Consider the following 21,389-nt stretch of genomic DNA (forward strand, 5'->3'; position numbering starts at 1 on the left):
AAAGAGTTTTCGGTTGATAAAGTTCTCAGTATACACTGAAAGAAAATATATACAAATATTTTACAAATTTACATTCTCTAAATGAATATAGATTCAAAAGAATCTAAAACATCTCAATTCTTAAAAATTCCCAAAATGATTTCTGACGATAAAAGTCCATGTACACCTGCAGAAGCTACACGCTCTAAGCAAGGTGCCACAAAACAAGACGATTCAAGACAATTCTGAATCGGCGCTAGAAATAAAAAGCCAAACAATTGAAAATTTTTGAACACGCCTCCGAGCTGCATATGACGCAATTGTATCGGGTGATTTTTTAAGAGCTTGATAACTTTTTTAAAAAAAAACGCATAAAATTTGCAAAATCTCATCGGTTCTTTATTTGAAACGTTAGATTGGTTCATGACATTTACTACTTTTTGAAGATAATTTCATTTAAATGTTGACCGCGGCTGCGTCTTAGGTGGTCCATTCGGAAAGTCCAATTTTGGGCAACTTTTTCGAGCATTTCAATTCCTGAATCGGGCTGGAATAGCCCGAATTTCTTCGGAAATCCGCTTTTTTCTCCAAATTTTGTTCAGCGATGAGGTTGGCTTATTTCTGGTAGACTTGGCTACGTAAATAAGATTGCCGAAGCCCCACAAAAAAATAGTCAAAGGCGTTAAATCGCATGATCTTGGTGGCCAACTGCCCATGCATCCCGAAAAATGCACTGTTTGGTGTGGTTTGTACGCTGGTGGAATCATTGGACCGTATTTTTTCAAAGATGCTGTTGGACGCAACGTTACGGTGAATGGCGATCGCGATCGTTCGATGCTAACAAACTTTTTGTTGCCAAAAATGGAAGAACTGAACTTGGTTGACATGTGGTTTCAACAAGATGGCGCTACATGCCACACAGCTCGCGATTCTATGGCCATTTTGAGGGAAAACTTCGGAGAACAATTCATCTCAAGAAATGGACCCGTAAGTTGGCCACCAAGATCATGCGATTTAACGCCTTTAGACTATTTTTTGTGGGGCTACGTCAAGTCTAAAGTCTACAGAAATAAGCCAGCAACTATTCCAGCTTTGGAAGACAACATTTCCGAAGAAATTCGGGCTATTCCGGCCGAAATGCTCGAAAAAGTTGCCCAAAATTGGACTTTCCGAATGGACCACCTAAGACGCAGCCGCGGTCAACATTTAAATGAAATTATCTTCAAAAAGTAAATGTCATGAACCAATCTAACGTTTCAAATAAAGAACCGATGAGATTTTGCAAATTTTATGCGTTTTTGTTTTAAAAAAAGTTATCAAGCTCTTAAAAAATCACCCGATACAAGCCCAAAAAGCAAGGTCTGGCATTCACCTCAAAGTGCCAGTATGCGATATAGAAATATTTCATGGAGGTTATGAACAATGGCCGTCCTTCCGGGACATGTTTACTGCTGTGTACATAAACCATCCAAAATTATCGCAAGCACAAAAATTGTATCATCTCCGATACAAAACAAAAGGTCAAGCAGGCGTAATAGTAAAACAGTTCGCATTAAGTGACAATTTCAATTTGGCTTGGGAAACTCTGAAAGCAAGATATGAAAACAAAAGAATATTGGTCGACAAGCAAGTAATGATACCCATGAACTTGCCGAATATTCAAAAAGAAACAAGTGAAGAATTCATAAAATTAGAATCCTCTGTTTCAAATTGTTTGTCGGTTCTATCGACACAAAATTTTCCCACAGACAACTGGGATCCTATTCTGGTAAACATATGCACCGCAGCATTACCAGAAAAATCATTTTACGGGAGCAATCGCTTTCATCAAGAAGAGACTGCCCAACGTGGCAGCAAATGAAAGATTTCTTAACTTCCCAACTACGGAAAGGGTAGATAAAAAGAAAGTCAGAAATAAAAGCGATCAACACGACCTAAACAGAAGCTTCAATAGACCCCAAGTCAATAACAACAACAATTTAAATAGAAGCTTTTTCAAAGCACAATCGTTCACATCTGAACAGAACAAATCTACGTCATGCGAACTATGTACAGGAGGGCATAAACTCAAAACTTGCGAGAAGTTTAAAAAATTAAATATAAACGAAAGGAACAACTTTGTTAGATCAAAAAGACTCTGTACAAACTGCTTGTCCCACGCGCACAATCTTACTAATTGCGAAAGCAAATTCAACTGCGCATATTGTCATAAAAAACAGCGCAAAAATAAAAAGAGCAACAGGTTTAGTTGCAACAACAAATTCAGAAAACTGCCAAGCAGCACCATGCTGCTCAAGGCGTTAAAAACCCAAACGCTACAAAGCGAAAACCACAGTAGAGTACTACTACCTAGAGCAGTCGTCTCCATCGAACACCGAGGAGAACTGTTTAAACTCAGGGCCTTAATAGACCAAGGATGACAACGATCATTTATAGCGTCTAGGGCAGTGGTCGGCATGAGAGGATCTATCACTGTGTTGGTGAGCACAAAAAAAAAGTAGCCCAGTGAGAAATTAGAATTAAAATTAAGCATCTAATCTAAATAATTAATAGTATAATGAAAATTAACAAAATGTCTTTTAAGGATATATTCCCTATTATCTTTAAAAGACTTGGAACATAAAAGGCATTACATGGCACCAAAGGCATTTAGAATCATAAAATATTTGGTTTTGCGCTATAGTCTTGCGAGATGTTAATTCGAGGCCGGCTCGACAACGACGATAGAGCGTAAGCGTACGTGTGAAGTTAGTTTGCAAAATTTTGCTAAGAAATGCCGACCACTGGTCTAGGGCACAAAATAAGCTACAACTGCCTACAAAATTAGCCAATTATGAAATTAGGGGAATGGGCGGAAGAGTAGCTCAAAACTCCAATAAAATCTGCCCCATTACCTTAACTTCCCCCCAATGCGGATAAGCGCATTCAAGCAGAAGCTATTGTCTTACCGCAACTAACAAATATGCTTCCAAGCTATCATATAAGTAGCAAGCATTGGCAAAAGGTTTCACACCTTAAGTTAGCAGACCCTACCTGCAACACTCCCGCTCAAATAGATCTTCTATTAGGCAGCGATCTCATACCACAGATAATACTCGAAGTATTGAGAAAATTAAAAAAACACTTCTGGCGCAAAATACCATTTTCGTATGGGTCCTAAGTGGACTAGTTGCGGAACCAGTTGCCACGATGACAACTCAAGTTGAAGAAATCTCCAACGAATACCTCAGTTCGCAATTAGGAAAGTTTTACGAGTTAGAAGAACTCCCCCCGTATCAATTACAACCCCTGAAGATCGGTATTGTGAGGATTTTTACAAAATAATTTTTAAGTATTTTAAGTATGGAAAAAAACTTACTTAAAAAAGGCGAGCTGAAACCAGAATATGATAGGGTCGTAGAAGAATACCTCCATTTAGACCACATGGAGGAAGTCAGCGCTGGCGAAAAAATCATACAAAGTAAATACTACTCGTTTTATTTGCCACATCATGCAGTAGTAAAGCTTGACAAAAAAACCACAAATGTAAGAGTTGTGTTCAATACGTCAAAATCCACTTGTTCAGGAAATTAAATGACATTTTTTTACGGGACCAACGCTTCAGCCAGACCTAATGCTGCTTATCTTAAATTGGCGTATATTCAAATACGTATTCAACGGGGACGTCGAGAAAATGTATAGACAAATAGTCGTACATAAAGACGATCAAGATTTTCAAAGAATTATTTTCAGAAAATCCCTCACTAGTCCACTACGCGACTTTAACCCTTTCGCCCCTACTGGGACAATATTTCCCAGCAAACTTCAAACATGTGTATGGCTTTTAATTTTGATCCAATTACGCATTGAAATGTACCCAATAAAGCCTTGAAGTCTTCTTTGATGATCAGTAACCGCATTCCGTTATTATTGACATCAATTTCCCGTTACCGAATATTTTGCACAGACATATCGCGAAATTTCATCAGTCACGCGTTGTATTTCAATGTGAAACGTCTATCTGGTTCAGTTTTTATTAGTAATATTCCGCTTGCTTTACGGTTTAGGTGTGAATAAAGATAATTCATTCGAAATTGGAAACAAATTGGATTGAAAAAGGTAAGTTTTTTACATTTGTAACTACATTGGGACATATAATCCCAATAATGCATTTGTTTGGGATAATAATATCCCAATATTTGTTTATACCATTAGATGTCTACAAGGAAAAAATTGGGTGAGAACGAAATTGCTGATTATTTTTTACAAGAGGTTACCGACGATATAGCCGATGATTTTAGTGCTTTCGAGTCTAGCTATGAACCATCGGATGACGATGACGAAGATGCTGAAGTTCCTGTAGCAAACGCTAAATATTTAAGCAAATCAGGTGATGAGTCTTCTTCTGAATCGGAGTTGGATGACGATGACGGTCAAGTTTTAGGCGATCATTTTAATTCTTTAGAGAACAGTGAGGATCAGCCATTAGACAATAAATGTAGCTGGACAAAGTTTGACGCCGGCGTCATTTTCGAACCGAAGTATATAATGCCCGTAGAAAACCCGGCTGAAGTTCTTATTGACTTTCCTCATGGTGCTTCCGAGCTCGACGTTTTTCGGAAACTCTTTCCAAAAAGTTTATACATACGTATTGCAGAGTGCACAAACCAAAGGATTCAAATACTAAACAGAGAAAAATCTGCAAAGCGTGCTCTTACCGACGAGTACGAAATTATGATTTTTTTAGGAGACACTTTGGTAATGCACTACAACCACTCACCATCAATTGCTGATTATTGGAGAAAAATGAATCTATGGGAAACTATATGATAAAAAAGAGTATTTCTCGCGATCGTTTCACTTTACTGATGGCCAAGATGTATTTTAATGATTGTAATGAGCCCGATAATGCAGCTAAGGATTATTATATATCGGAAGTTGTATCATGCATAAAAAAACATTCCCAGCAGCGCGAAGTGAAAGTAGTGCGCAATCCATAGACGAGTGTATGGCAAAATTCAAGGGTCGCTCAAGTTTGAAACAGTATATGCCTTTGAAGCCAATAAAGAGAGGGATAAAATTATGGCTGCGCTGTGATGCCAAAACAGGCTACACTTATGACTTGAATGTATGTACTGGAAAAGACACATCCTTTAAACTGAATGGAACTCTGGGAGAACGGATTGTAGAAAACTTGACAGCAGGCATTCGTTAGCAAAATGTTGTTTTAGTGTTTGATAGGTTTTTCACCTCAATGAATTTGCTAAAGACCATACCATTCCCTGCGATTGGTACATATATACGAACGCGTAAAGAGACTCCTGTATTTAGTGGACGTCTACAACGATCAGAAAGTCAATTTCAAATAAATTGCTATGGTATAATGGCTGCTCGATGGATGGATTCGAAAGAAGTCCTGCTTGCTTCTAACTGTCATATGCCTACTATAACTAAAATTAGCCGAAAACAAAAAGATGGTTCTAAATTAGAAGTTGATTGTCCACTAGCTATTGCAGACTACAATCGTATAATGGGGGCGTAGACTTAGCAGATCAGAAGGCTGCAATATACGACATGAATCGTAAGTCGCAAAAATAGTGGAAAAAGGTATTTTACAAGATTTTTATGCCAGCTGTGGTTAACGCTTGGATTATATTTACACAACGTCAACGCCGTAAAATTTCGCTCATTCAATTTATTGTGCCATTAGTCGAGTCAATGATAGCTGAAGGAATAAAGCACAAAAAGCTCACAACACGTCAATGTGGGGGAAGACCAGCAAAGCGATCACGAACTGAACGTCTAAATATTGGCGATCATCTTCCCATTGAACAGCCTTCTCGTCGCCGATGCGTTCATTGCACTTCACAAAATAAGTAAACCAGAACCAAATACGTCTGTTCTGGATGCAACAACGCTTTATGTTTTAAATGTTTTGCTTCTTTTCACAAGTGACTTAAATTTGTAAAAATGAAAAATGAATGAACAGTGAAATCCATTATTTTTTATTAAGAGTTGATATTTCATTTTTTGTTCCTTTTGGTATTATTGGGACTTATGCGTCCCACCTATAAATGTTATTGGGATTATATATCCCAGGATAACCGTAAGGATATCCGATTTTTCAGGTATGCCAAACATCTTATATTTTAGTCATACTACAGTATTTGCTGTCGTAATGATGAAAACCCCGCCTGATTTCGAAAAAAAAACTCAGGGGTGAAAGGTTTAAGTTAAAAACAGGTACCTTTGACGTCAACTGTGCCCCATACTTAGCCATTCGGACACTGCACGAATTGGCAGAAAACACCAAGTCAGAATTCCCTCTGGCAACCCAGGTGTTAAAAACGCAAACGTATGTTGACGACATTTTGTGTGGAAGTCACAGTCTTCCACAAGCATACGAATCCTTATCACAGGTTATAAGAGCCCTCAAAACCGCAGGGTTTCCACTGAAAAAGATTACTGCAAATCATTCAGATATAGTAAAACGTATACCGAAAGAAAACTTGTTGAACACTAATTTCCTTAAATTCGAACAGGAAAGTACAACAAAGACCCTGGAGATTAAATGGAATGCGATATCTGACCAGTTTTCATACACTACCAAGTCAATATCTGCATTATCCGCCATTACAAAACGCCAAATTTTATCCTCTGTGGTAAAACTTTTCGACCCCGCAGGATGGCTTTCGCTAAAATCCTGATACAAGAATTATGGCTATATGGGACCGACTGGGCGAATAAGTAAAACCACTTCGTTTAGAAAAGTGGTCACAGTTCGGAAGAAATCTAAACGATATCTCACAGATACAAATCCCACGGTGGGTAAACTATTCCCCCGAACACAAAGTCGAATTACACGGCTTCTGTGACGCCTCTGAGAAAAGTCATACTGTGCCACCATATATGTGCGCACACAAAACGATAACGCGACCACAAGCCACTTATTAGTAGCTAAGGCTAAGGTGGCTCCTCTAAAAACGCTAAGTCTACCTCGATTTGAGCTCTGTGGCGCCAAAATTGGTTTCCATGGTACAGACCCACTTAAACATGAAGAAATACAGATTGCATCCCTGTCCGATTCTGAAATAGTCCTAGCCTGGTTGGAAAAATCACCACACGCATGGAGAACGTACATTTCTAATCGTACGTCACAAATACTTGACCTAGTGGAGTCAGCCACTTGGCGACACGTAGCCAGTGGTGACAATCCTGCCGATTTAGGTACAAGAGCCAAGACACCTTGCCATCACCACTCTCTGGTGGAATGGCCCCCGATGGTTAGCAGAATCTCCCGATTATTGGCCAAAATCGCCCAAGGGCAATATAATTGCCCCAGAAAGCTGAAAAATCGACTGCTTTCACGCAACATTGGATGATAATGACATCCTTGAGCGATTTTCATCGTTCCCACGTGCCCTTCGAGTTATCGGCTACATGCTAAAGTTCGTAGAGCGACTCAAAAATAAAGTTAAGGGAATTCACCCAGAATCTAATCAATGCGATACATTGACGCACCTAGAACTCCAAAAGGCAAAGGTCGCACTAATCGCATCCACTCAAATGCGCTACTTCAGCCGCGATATCTCATTATTAAGAGAATCAAAACCCATTGATAAAAGGAGTTCAATCTTGGTTCTTAACCCATTCTTGGACACGAAAGGTCTGCTTCGTGCGAATTGTAGGCTTGCTAACTCAAGCCTGACGTACAACGAACGCCACACTCTAATTATAGCAGAGAAATCCCAACTTGCCACATTACTCCTCATTTATATCCACTTACTCATGCTTCACGCTGAACATCGCCTAATGCAGCATATAGTCCGTCAAAAGTTCTATTCCCCGTCTTAAGCCCCAAATAAAAAAATGTATTTTCATGTGCAAGATCTGCACTATGCACAAGCAGAAGTTGCGAACACAGATTATGGCAGCACTTCCACCAGAACGCTGCAATTTCGCTCTGCCCTTCACAGTTACAGGTGTCGACAAAAGCAGTTCACCTCGAGCTGTGCACGAATCTGACAAAGGAGGCTTTTCTCGCGGCATTCGATCGCTTCGTCGGACGACGCGACTTCCCACCAAACTGATGAGCGATAATGGTAAAACTTTCATTGGAGCCCAGAGAGCCACTGAAAAGGAGTTTGTGGATTTTATCAAACAAGTCTCACCAGAGATTGTACAAAGGTATGCTCCCCAAGGTATTAACTGGCAATTTATCCCCGCAAGCGCTCCTCTATGGGTGGTATATGGGAATCAGCAGTAAAAAAACTTCAAAAAAGTAGCTGGAAACTACAAATTTAATTATGAACAGTTCACCACACTGTTAGTGCGAATTGAAGCCGTTCTCAATTCACGGCCACTCACAACCCTCTCGCAAGATCCTTCTGACTTCACAGCCCTGACACCAGGGCATTTTCTCAAGAGAGCACCCATTCTGGCCACACCTGAGCCAGGCGTGGGGTCGCTATCCTTATTAAATCAATGGGAGAGAATAAAAATTCTCCATCACGATTTCAGCCGCCGATGGAAGGAAGAATATATAAAGGACCTTCATAAAAGGTACAGGTGGAAGGTCCAGAAAAGGCGCCAAAGCTTGGACATTATGTCATCATCCATGATGACTGTCTACCCCCCACCGAATGGCGGCTTGGCCGCATAGAAAAACTACACTACGGTTCCGACGGTCATGTACGAGTCGTTGATCTCCGCACTCAAAGCGGTATACTAACAAAACCGCTCGTGAAACTATGTTTTCTACCACACATTGACGAAACGGCAAATAACGAAAAAACCGCCGATACTACCGTAACGTAAATAAAATAACCAAAACCCCGACGGAATAAACCCGCAAATAAAAAACTCGTTGAAACTAATTCGAAACCAAACGCACTGGTCGATCTACGTGACGACCCTTTCATGCCACATTACGTGGCACAATCGCCATATACATTTTAATGACACACATTTAAAACCACATTACTCCTCCCACACAGATTGCAATGGATGTGGATATGCCAGCAGTGCCAACGCCAAAGGTGAGGTCAGCTATAACCGTGCCACGCCCTGGGGCAACTCCAGCGCCACGAACCCCAGCGGCAACCGCCACTTCAACCGCTCCTCGTAGTGGCACGCGACCACTACCACCGTCCTCAGCACCTGTAGCGGAACCTCAGCGCAGCCGATGTCCCCTATGTCGGCGCCCATACTGGCTACAACATTGTAGCATTTTCCGCAGCATGCATTCCATGCAACCGCAGAAGGTTGCTCAAGCTCACGGGCACTGCCTGAACTGCTTGGCAACAGTACACACAACACAGGAGTGCACATCAATCACTTTATGCCAACTGTGCAATAAGGCGCACCACACCATGCTGCATCGCACCCCAAAACGGCCCGTCGCGCGACAGCTTGCCACGAACCGATCGCAGCAGCTCAGTCGGCACCGAAGGATAGTTGCCCCTCCATCGTCCAGAACAAGGCGAAATGAAGTATCCCCGCGGCGCCGGCAGCATCGTACATTAAACCGCCGCTCCACTGGCCTTGGCAGCGTTGTTGCCACGCTTCAGCAATTACAGCGACTGCTAGGTTAATATTCGCCTAGGGGGGCCGGGATGACTAGATGAGTTAGCTCTCCCCTCTATACCCACGGCACTGAACGATTCCACATGAAGACACCACACACTACTACACACGAATATATACCACACATGCGGACATCACACCACAACTCTACACTACCCAACCATCAAAAGCGACCGCTCCAGAGGATGACCTTTCCTTTTTTACATCGATCTCGCACCGAGCGAACGTGTCATGCAGCGTCAGTTTTATTACATTCCGCACTTATTACGTACATATTTTGAAGTGCCAGTGAATAGAGCAAACAACCAAACTATGTCTTTGTTTTTAATTAAACAAAACAAACAAATCCAAACTGTGTCTTTTTTTATTACATAATTTTGCAGGTGAAGTAACAAGTGCCGAGGTAAGTGGTGGCTAACAACAGCGAGATAATCACTTACTAAGGGACATAGGGACAGAAAAATGGACTTTCTTTTATACAAGGTGGGTTCCAAAATAAACAGGACCACCTGGTGGCGTCATCTATATGTCGACTGGTGCGTTAGAATCAACTATCATTATCGATTGTCCGGTGGGAATTTCATGACATTTCATTGATTGGAAGTGAAGTTATTGCATTTTAAGTGTTAGTATGTAGAGTACACGAGTGGTTTCAACATTTTCAAAGAGGTCGTGAGGACATAAATGACGATCAATATCTGGACCAACCAAAATCCGTGATCACCGGAAATTCCATCGAAACTGTGCGTGAATTCATCAAAAATCAATCATAATTGAAACTAATGAAAATGGAATTGAACATCTCCAAAACATCGACCAAACATCGCATTTTGACCAAACATTTGGGCTTACGAAAGGTGTGTGCACGGTTTGTTCCGCACAAATTAACTGACGACCAAAAATTGCTCAGAATCCAACATTGGAAGGATGATTATTTGACCAAAAATCACATTTTAACCACTAAGCACTCCCCGAATTTACCTGAAATGGCACTGTGCGACTTCTTCCTTTTCGGAAAAATGCATTTGCCCATAAAAGGAAAGCGATATGCAGACGAAGACGGCCATTCAAAAGGCTTGCACCGGCATACTGGCGGCCATACCGGCCAATGAGCTAAAACACTCGTTCGACATGCTTTTGGACCGTACAAAAAGCTGTATTGAAGCAGAAGGATACTATTTTGAATAAAATAAATTGATTTTGCCGAAAAAACCATTTGTTATGTTTTTTTTAAAGTCGTGTTTACTTTGGAACCCTCCTTGTACTATGTATTGATGTGTGTGTTGGGGTACTTTGCTAACAGATTTCAGATATATTCATCGATTGCCTAGCATTATTCGCTTACGTAATTGTGTTAAGGTATTTTAACATTATACGCGCAGTAGGCAGAGGCGACGTTTTAGTTCAAACAGATTTTTGTGAGCCAAGGTTGGAGAACGTATTGCATGTCCCGCAAATGGAGGGGAATTTTGTATCGGTGAGTCTAGCTGTCGAACGTGGCTGCACAGTAAGCTTTAACAACGAAAACGCTATCGTAAGCCAGAATGGCGAAAAAAGAAAAATAAATTGTTTGTATTTGAGTGTATTAACAACGCGTGTTTTGGTGCAGCACAGTGCAGTGGCACTTGAGACGTCTAATTATTGAAATTGGCTGTGGCAAGGCTTGTACACCAAAAATAAAAAATGGCGACAATCTCAGCGCACAGAATCTCGCTAAGAATCCAGTTTACCATAACAGGTCAAAGCACATCGACATCAGATATTATTTCGTCCGAGAAGTTGTCCAGAGTGGTGACATAGAATTAAAGTACATTTCAACCGAAAATATGATAGCTGATATACTAACAAAAAATCTTTCGAAAACAAAGCACTTACATTTTGTTAAGTTAATGAATTTAAATTAGATTTTATGTAAACAGAATCACATTGAGGAAGCGTGTTGAAAATAAGCCCGTTTCCAATACGGCTCTGTAACAGCAAACATGCATAAATGTACAAAACGAACACGTCTATGATTTTTTCGCTCTAACTGTTCATTCCTGTTAAATACTTAGAATAAAGCGGAATCTCAACAATATTCAACTATATTTATCCTCAAAATATACAATGAACTCTGCAAATAATTTTTTAATGCCGGATGGTTGGCAACTCTATTTTCACTACGGTGCAAACACTTTGCTAGCCATTTTAGATATAACAGTTTTGCCGTTAAGTCCTTTGCGTGTGCTAATAAATAAAATGAGATGCCTATAATAAAAAAATGCTTCAAAAGATCTTATACTGAGCTGTTTCTTAAAAAATTAATCAAAAGTTGCTAATGTACATAGACCCACAGTTAAATTATTAATTTTTATAGGAGACATACTTATACTTCGTAAAAATTGACAAATACTAAAAGTTGATAACATTCTTAAGTGTGTATATAAATAAGATAAATGTGAGGTAGAGAAATAATCATTGAAAGTTACAAAGGTAAGAACATTTTTCTAGAGTTCCAAAATTATGATTTTTTATTAATCCAAACTAAAATAAATCCTTTAATAATATACAAAATATATGCAAGCAAGGGAGTGACTTCATGCACATGCGCAAAAATTATGTTACGGTATTTCTCCAATGACCTCAGCGAACATGGTATTGCAATAATCTTTGTATGTACATATAAACATACATACGTATGTACAAAAATTGATAATATATCAACGAAACAATATGATGAGCGTGAATCGACGGCTTCAAAATCGTCTATGGCCACTATATACATATAATAAAAAAACTTAACAATTGGTTAATCTGGTAATGGAGAATTGCTTTTATAATACACGTAAGTTTTAGTGATACTAAAAATATTTAAATATTTTCGGTACATTTATCGAAGTAACTATGACATTCTTAAACGTTTGCATTACAGAATTAATTCCGTATATAATATTTTTTATTGTAATGTTTATTCAGTAATGATAACTGAAAAATGCATATACGGGTATAAGTGCGAAAGAAATAGAATATGTACGAGTACATATCCGGCTGAGAAATGCATAGCTTTTCCTGTCAATTTATGAATGTTATCTTCATATTTTTGGAACGGTTCAACTTTTGTTAATTTCTGCTGAATGTCTTTTACTGTAATCTTTCCTATTCATAAAAAAAATATTCCGTCTAAGCTCCTAAGTTAACTTTAAAATACCTGTGTACTTTCCTTTTCTAAATATAATATATCGGTTGATCCATTTCAACAATACAAATAATACAAGTTAATCCAAAATTAATAGAAAGATTTTTTTATGGTGATCATATATATTCATCCATGCATATCATTTGGCAAGAAACACAAATAGTCATACTTAATGCAATGCTGAGAGACACGAAGTCCAATTTGTACTAACATATGTAAGTGTATGTAGCATTTCCATTACGATAAATATGGTATTTTTTAAGCAATTGATCTTTCTTAATTACATAACGTATTGTTATAACGAGTATCTCAGCCCTACTTGGAGAAAGTCATAAGTTAGCTGTCATCAAAGTCACTTAATGGTAGACCCAGGAGACGACGGGTTCGGACTTGGGGGAGAAGGGGGTTAGGTGATTTTGTTTCATTGACCATGCTAAGAGGTGATGATTAGCATGCGGGAACTCATTGCATGCGGGCAATAAGTAAGAGTTTCGAGTTCTTGTTCTGGGATTGGTGTATTTGGACCCCATTTACGCCGTTCACTGAGAGGGAGTGAATGCGCAAGGCGTTCGATACCAGTCGAACATTGGTCGCGTTCGAAATTGTTGAATATTGTTATACGTCGTCTACATGTTGGACGAATGTGTTCCTGTTGTTCCCAAGAGGCAGTTCCTCTTCAAGCGAGTGACTGCGGGAATAGCTTGGAGTGAAGAGTGTTATGCGGGCCTCACTGTATAGCTATTCAAAGAGATCCTGTTATTGGTCGGAGTGCGGTATTTTAGCCAGTTTGTATCATCTCCATCTACTTCCGGTCAGGCGGTCATAAAGAGATGGCGTAGTTTATAACCGGACCTTTTATGTTGCCAAAAACGTCTCTTTGTCTTTGCCCCAAGTGCTATCGGCTTGCGACTTGAGGAGGTTGCTGCTCTATACTTATGTAACAATCGCGGATGAGTGCGAAGTGAAAGAGTTCAGAGTGTCGAATGTTACTCATAACTTTTAGGTTAGTTTAGCGCCGGAACTCTGACTACATCGACGGAAATGTTGAGATTCAGTCTGTACTCCTTCGTTTAGTTTGTAAATAGGGTAGCTGTGAATTTGGCGCACGGGAGAGTTGTAAGTTCTCAACAATAAAGAACCGAGAAAGTTATGGGAAATAGGTGATCACTTTTGAACACTTTATGATTTATATCATTGCCCGAAGCCATTATTGCACAATCATCTGGGTATGAGGTTATAGAGACACTTTTTGGTGGTTGTGGCAGGTTCGCTATATAGTGATTAAACAGTAGCGGGGAGAGGACATTCCCTTAATTTAAAATGTACTTCTTCTTCTTCTTTACTGGCGGAGACACCGCTTACGCGGTTATAGCCGAGTTAATAACAGCGCGTCAGTCATATATTTTTTTCGTTATTTCGTGCTAATTCGAAATACCATGTGCAGTCGGGTCTGTCAGGAGTGGAGGTCCTTTCCTTCCACTGTTTCCATCTGCGGGTATATAATCGAAAATATTCTATGGGCTGCGGAATTCGCATTTGCTTATGCGCAAACGACCAAAAATCGTCCTCAAAACCTTTCTCTAGAAGAATCCTAATACCGACTCATCAGATGATGTCATTGTCCATACCTCCGCCCCATAAAGTAGGATATGAATAATGAAGGACTTGTACAGTTTGGTATTTGATCGTCGAGAGAGGACTTTACTTATTAATTGCCAATGTAGTACCTCTATGTAACAGAGGTTCTGCGTTGGATTTCAAGGCTGATATGCTGGTGTTAATACTGGTTCTAAGATAAGCGAAATTAACAGTGACGTGTGAGCCAAGTCGCGAATTTGGTATTGCTCAACGTCAGTTTACACAGTCGTATTAGTTTTGCGCGGATACCAAGCTCAGACATAGTGGCATAGAAGCAATTCCTTTTTTATTCGTTCTTATTTTATCGATTTTTTCCAAGATTTGGTGCATGTACAAAATCTGGTCGATAGTAGATTTTCCAGGTCTAAAGTCATACTGATATGGTCCAATCAGTTTGTTGACGATGGGCTTCAGTTTTTCACACATAACGCTCGATAAGACCTTATATGCGATATTAAAGAAGCTTATACCAGTAAATAGCGCAGATTGTGTGGTTGCCCTTTTTGTGGATTGAGCAGAGCAAACTTAGGTTCCAATCGTCGGACATGCTTTCATCCGACCATATTTTGCAAAAAAGCTGATATATGCGTCTTGTCCGTTCTTCGTCGCCGTATTTGAATAGCTCGGCCGGTAACTCATCGGTCCTTGTCGCTTTGATGCTTTTCAGGCGGGTAATTGATATTCGAGCCTCTTCCTGGTCGGGCAATGAAAAATCTATTCCTTTCCTTTTTTGTTAACATATTCGTCTCGCTTTCTTTTTCCACTCTCTGTATCGAGCCATCCCGTTTGTGTTGAGGTCGATTGCAACATTGCGAGGTAGACTGCCCCTTTCTCACTACTGCAACACGACAGTTCTTATCGTACCCGCTGTTCCTTCGAACTTTTCCCACAATTCTCTAATACCGAGTTGCTCATGAGTGCTCTCAGAGGGCATGAGTGGAAGTCGAGTAGAAAACCGTTTAGCTGACGGTTGCGATCTTAGCTTTTCGACGTCAAACCTTTCTTGTGTTTTTTAACGGACGTGCTTTTCTGCATAGAGGCGGATGCGTATCTTCGCTACAACAAGATGGTAGTTCGAGTCGAGACATGTCTTCGATCTATCACAACATGATTGATCTAGTTTTGATACGGCGACAGTCAAGTATCTTTATGAATTTCTTGTGGAGGAATCTAGTACTGCAGACAACCATACTTCGGCCCCTGCGAAGTCGGTCAACCTCACCCAATTTGGTTTCGCCATGGGGGCTGAATTTTCTCACTGTTGCAAAAAGATACTTTCTTTGCCTAACTGACGTTCAAATCACCAAGCACAATTTTTACATCGTGGCAGGGGCTATTGCATTATCGCGCTCCAGCCGCTTATAAAATGCATATTTGGACACATCCTCCTTCTCTACCTTCGGAGCGTGGGCTCAAATCAGTATTTTGTTGAAAAATTTAAATCTGATGCGGATGAGAATTGTGGCTAGACACTCATCCACTGTAGTGAATGCCAAGACTCGACGACTGAGTATTTCTGTCCATGAATCCCACACCGAATTTACGCTCCTTTATAAGGTCGCTGTATTAAATATCACAAGCGCCTTCGCGTCTCCGTCCATGTCGGATCCATCGCATTACATAGACAGCAATGATGTCAGCCTTCATTTTACGAAGACATCAATCAGCTATTACATCACCACCAGCTATGGTGATGTCAGGCGAGCTGCTACAGTTGCCTATAGATGTGCAATGATTGTTCGGCAGGGCGGAGTTCCAAAGATTATGGTGCGCATTAAAGTCGCCATGTACCAATCGGTTTTTAGAACGAAGCAGCGCACCTACCTTTTTGGGCAACAAGTAACTGGGGGAGATGTATATATTGAATATCTCGAGCTCGACATCGCTTGACCGGATAGCTTTGCCATGACATTCTAAGGTAGTGTATTTGCGGTCGATAAGACTATACTGCACGGGGTGTTCCAAAATAATGGCTAGATCACCTCAACATTCCCGCTCACGATCTTTACGTAAAACGTTGAATAAATCTCAAAAGGTCTGAGATTTTTTGGTACGCAGCTACCGATATGTCTTCCGGGCTCCATAAACTCAACTATATCGGCGTTCAACTCTACTAGTCGGGTACATACATATACATACTCGTATTATACCTTCGAGTAAAATAGTAAAGTAGTTACGCACATATTCAGTTTTTTTGCAGCTGCTTTTTGCATGCCGAAAGAAATTCTAATTAAAATTTGGATTCTTAAAAATAATAAGAAATTTTTCAACTGGAAATATAATATTGCTGATTTGGGGATCGAAACATAAATTAACTTTTGTGATACTCTGATATATTGCTACAGATATTTAAATGTGGTTTGTAACATCTAAAACTAATCGAGACAGATAAAGAGTTTCTTCACGACTAAACGGCTGAGTTTTATTGGGAGAAAATAGCTTATGTTTGTGGGATGCCCACAATAAAGCTTGATTTATTTAAATAAAAAATTATACAAAAAACTGATACAATGGTTTGGAGATTGAAATGGTAAGACGTGCTTGCAGCCCTGGTGATGCGCCAAGAAGAAGGAAAAATGGTGGTTTGTGAAGCTGACAGCTTATCCAGTTTTCGAGTTGCCATATCTATAATTTTTACAGAGTTGCATTTGGGGTCATGCTCATGAAAAAGCCGATGAAAGTGAATTCGCGGGTAATGGATGAGGAGCTTTTTTTCATAACTTTTTCAATTTAAACACGATACTTAAAATGACTCTTTGACCAATTTTGAAGAGTACAACTGATATGTTTATATTTCAACATAAACCTACGCGTGCTCAGTCGACTGTTGTGAAGTCGGGATCGCGCGGAGTGTCAAGGGAGTTGCACATCACAAACAACCTTGATTCGAACGGCAGACACGCTGTCGGACGCATGTGATTTTTAATATTTTGTGTTCTATTTATATAATAGTTATAGGTTTTTTTCTTGCATGCACCAAGGGGCACCGGAGGACGAAGTTGCTGCTGCTACAGTTGTGCACAGACAAAGTGGTTGCGCTGGCTGTTGCGTGCTCCGGAATATCCGCAGCATTGCTAATTGGTGGCAGAACCGCACACTAAATATTCAAGCTCCCGCTGAACCTTCAAGTGAAGAAACGCCCATTTGCAACATCAGTAAAAGTAGTACTTGCGGTGATGTATTGTAGAGATGGCAAATATTCCATTATCTGTGATTTTGAGTATCCTTAAATTGAAAAAAACCTTCAGAGATTATATTTATTTTGACTTAAAAATTGTGCTTCTTAAAAAGTAACGAATCGTTTACATTAATTTTTGTACGAAACGGTTACAAATCATTTTGCTTATGCGTAATAAAAATTAAAGACGTTTGTATCAAAAAGAACCCAAACGAGTTATGTGTAGCAATTTTGTAAAGAGGTGGATGCCATTTTCGGAAAATGTGATATTTGTAAATCCAAAATATCGTATAAAACGTCAACATCTAATTTGAAAAAACACATATGGAACGGAGGCATTCTACTGTTCAATTGGAAATGCTAACATAATTTTGAAATTATGTAAAATGCGCCTGTTACTTTTGAAGAGGATATTCCATCAACTTCGCCTGCATTACCAAAGCCTTTAACTCAAACCAAGCTTTTAAATGTCGCGTGGCTAAAATCAAAAAGTGAAATTACATGAAATTATTGCAGCCCTTTACGGTGGATGGCAACCTTTCTCTATAGTTGAGGACAAAGGTTTTCGGGAATTTGTAACAGGCTTAACTTCATCTTATGACATTCCTAGAATTCAGTGATTCCTGCAATGTATGAGAAATGTAAACTTAAGGGACGAGAAATGATTAGGAGATGGGAAAAGTTTTGCATCAGCACTGATGTTGTTGCTCACTTCAACATAAGTACTTCAACGAATGAAGCATTTGAAAATTACCAGCGCAACAGCCGAAAATAACCTCTAAATTAACTCAACAGGTTGAAACGAGGTAGAACTCCACACTGGCGATGTTGGAGCGCTTTTCTGAGTTGGAGGAAGCGGTGAAATGTACATTCTTCTTTTTCTTAATTGGCGTAGACACCGCTAACGCGATTATAGCCGAGTTAACAACAGCGCGCCAGTCGTTTCTTCTTTTCGCTACGTGGCGCTAATTGGATATTCCAAGCGAAGCCAGGTCCTTCTCCACTTGGTCCTTCCAACGGAGTGGAGGTCTTCCTCTTCCTCTGCTTCCTCTGGCGGGTACTGCGTCGAATACTTTCAGAGCTGAAGTGTTTTCGTCCATCCGGACAACATGACCTAGCCAGCGTAGCCGCTGTCTTTAATTCGCTGAACTACAGTTAGTCACATAAATAGTATACACTAGGTATGACGGGATTATTCACCTAACAGTTTTGTTAAATAACACAAAATAAAATAAAATAATGCTTTATTTACTCGAAAGAAACATAGGGATCATCTCCAGTACAGAAATATTTACAGAATGACTAAAATAAATGTTTTTTTGAATTTTATACAAAATCTGATATAAATTTATATCACAAAAGTAAGTATACGATAGATTACGTGGTAGAAAAAGTAAGAAAAAGGCTGTATTAAAGTTATATTCTAATACTTGGTTGGATAACCTTTAGACTTAATAATAGCATTAAGTCGTGATGACATTGATTTCACCAAGTTTTGTGTTACTGCTGGCGGTATTTTATTCCACTCCTCGTGGGATATTTTTTAGCTTCCTTATTTTTTAACGAATGTTTAATGACGCTTTAAGTATCCGATAGGGTTTGTATCCCGTTTTCAATTGTTTTGGGTTATATAAAAGCCATTCTAATTCATGTATGCCATTGTCCATAAATCTTTCAATTTAATAGCAATTTGTTTTAAATTATTTTTTAAAATTTTTCTCGGTCCGTTCTCAACAAAAACCTCGCAACGTCGACTCATCCGTCGTTGACATCGTCCAAGACTCTGCACCATATAGCAGGACGGGAATTATGAGTGACTTATAGAGTTTGGCTTTTGTTTGTCGAGAGAGGACTTTGCTTCTCAATTGCCTACTCAGTCCGAAGTAACACCTGTTGGCAAGAGTTATTCTGCGTTGGATTTCTAGGCTGACATTGTTGGTGGTGTTATGAATAAAAATTTACCAATGTTAACCAGCTTTGTGCAAAATTTGCAAACCATTTTGAGATGCTACAGTAAGCATCACTTATGCTAACTATTGCACAGGTTCGCTGGTAATACCAATCGCAAATGGTCTATTAGATGTGTATGGACACTTGCGAACTGAAATATTTTCAAGCACCATAAAAAAATTATTGAAATTTTTGTAAATTGAATTAGAGAACGTGGTTTTCGCAGAATTTTTTCTCGAAAACAGCAATCACTCATCCGGTAGCTACTCTTTAGCAGGACGATCCCAGATTCAAATTTGTGGCTTGCTTCTCAATTGCCTACTCAGTGAGATGTTGGAATCGGCAGCTGACATTGTTGGTGGTGTTATGAAATACAAAAAAAAAAATATAAAACGTTATCTAATAGAAATGCAAAGGAAACAAATAAAATTTCAGACTGAAAGAACAGAAGAAATGTAGAACAATCAGCTATATCAAATTTGGGCGTTGACTGATCTCGATAAATACGTTATCTAATAATGAACAAATAAAATAGCTGAAAGAACAGAAGCAAAAAGCAATCATTATATGGAATTCATACGCTAATTTGGAAGATGGGCAAAAGCCATTTTCATTGGAATTGCGACGCATTTCATTGGTGGCTTGAAAATAAATACAGATGCCCTAAAATCGCAGAATTAGCAAAAAAGTACTTATGTGGTTTAGCCTCATCTGTTCCTTCCGAGAGAATTTTTTCCAAAGCAGGGCAAATTGTAAGTGATCGTCGATCAAGATTAAGAGGAAGGAATACTGAAATATTTTTGTTTCTGAATACAAATGGGAAATATTTATAAACACAATATTTTAGGCTCCTTTTTCATTTAATGTAATTATTTTTAACACTACTTAATTTTAGCTTTTATGTATACATATTATATTTGCTGATTTTCTAAAAATTAATTTACTATTTTAATTTCTGTTTATTCTAATAAATATGTTCATTGTACGTAAATGAAAAAAGGAAACAATTATGTTCTAATTTATTGGCCTTTCTCTGTTACAATTTTTATTACAGTCACAGTTTAAAATCACTGCTACTAAAGTGTCACAGTCACAAGTAGCAGTGTTCCTTAAAAGTCGCAACATCGCCCATCACTACTGTGTAGCATTGATGTAAATTAATCGTGTGAGACGAATACACAGTATCTCACAAGCGACCAAATGAAGGATCGCAGCTTGCAAGAAAATTGGGCAATCGAATCTTGATGGGTGGAGTGGTCGTCTTGTTGGCAGCTGTCACTCAACCAATGTTCAAAATAAAATTGATGCCAATTCTAATCAACTAAATAAAAATGAGACACATCCGATTTACAATCTAATATATCTGTTTCATCGCTGAATTACCGTTGAGAAACCACATTAAAAATGGTCCAATACAATACACAAACTGTCAAGAGTATGGACACACGAAATCATATTGCACCTTACGTAGTATCTGCGTGGTGTGTGGTGGCTTACATTCCTCATCAAAATATACTCTTCAAAAAGAGGATTTAGGTAAAAAATGTAGTAATTATGGGGGAAATCACACTGCAATCTGTAGGGGTTGCTCTGTATATAAAGACTTTAAATCGAAATTGTCGAAATTCAAGCACGTCGTAATCAAATGTTAAATACTCCTCTTAAATATTAAAATTCGTGTCGATATTTCAAAACCGGGTAATCTTAAAAATAATGCTACACAAGGGAGCTGTTCAAATGTGGCGAAAGACAACACTGCACAAGTGCAATATCCCTAAAACCAATGAAATTGAAGCTTTGAAACTATGATTTTAAACCTTACAGAATGTATGACACAATCTAAGTCTTTTTCTTCTTCTTAATTGGCGTAGACACCGCTTACGCGATTATAGCTGAGTTAACAAC

At 39.1% G+C, this 21,389-nt stretch overlaps 1 long non-coding RNA gene across 2 annotated transcripts; it reads left to right on the forward strand.

Annotated features, from left to right (window-relative positions):
- Positions 1-11,050: 11,050 nt before the first annotated feature.
- On the forward strand, positions 11,051-12,361 carry LOC126765772 (uncharacterized). Of its 2 annotated transcripts, none has more exons than XR_007668553.1 (3): positions 11,051-11,350; positions 11,463-12,015; positions 12,111-12,361. It is a non-coding gene; the product is annotated as an uncharacterized LOC126765772 (long non-coding RNA). The 2 variants fall into 2 exon arrangements; XR_007668554.1 differs by having other exon boundaries at positions 11,170-11,350; positions 11,598-12,015.
- The last annotated feature ends 9,028 nt before the right edge of the window (positions 12,362-21,389 follow it).

Source organism: Bactrocera neohumeralis, unplaced genomic scaffold, assembly GCF_024586455.1.
Source record: "Bactrocera neohumeralis isolate Rockhampton unplaced genomic scaffold, APGP_CSIRO_Bneo_wtdbg2-racon-allhic-juicebox.fasta_v2 cluster11, whole genome shotgun sequence".
Taxonomy (NCBI): Eukaryota; Metazoa; Arthropoda; class Insecta; order Diptera; family Tephritidae; genus Bactrocera; species Bactrocera neohumeralis.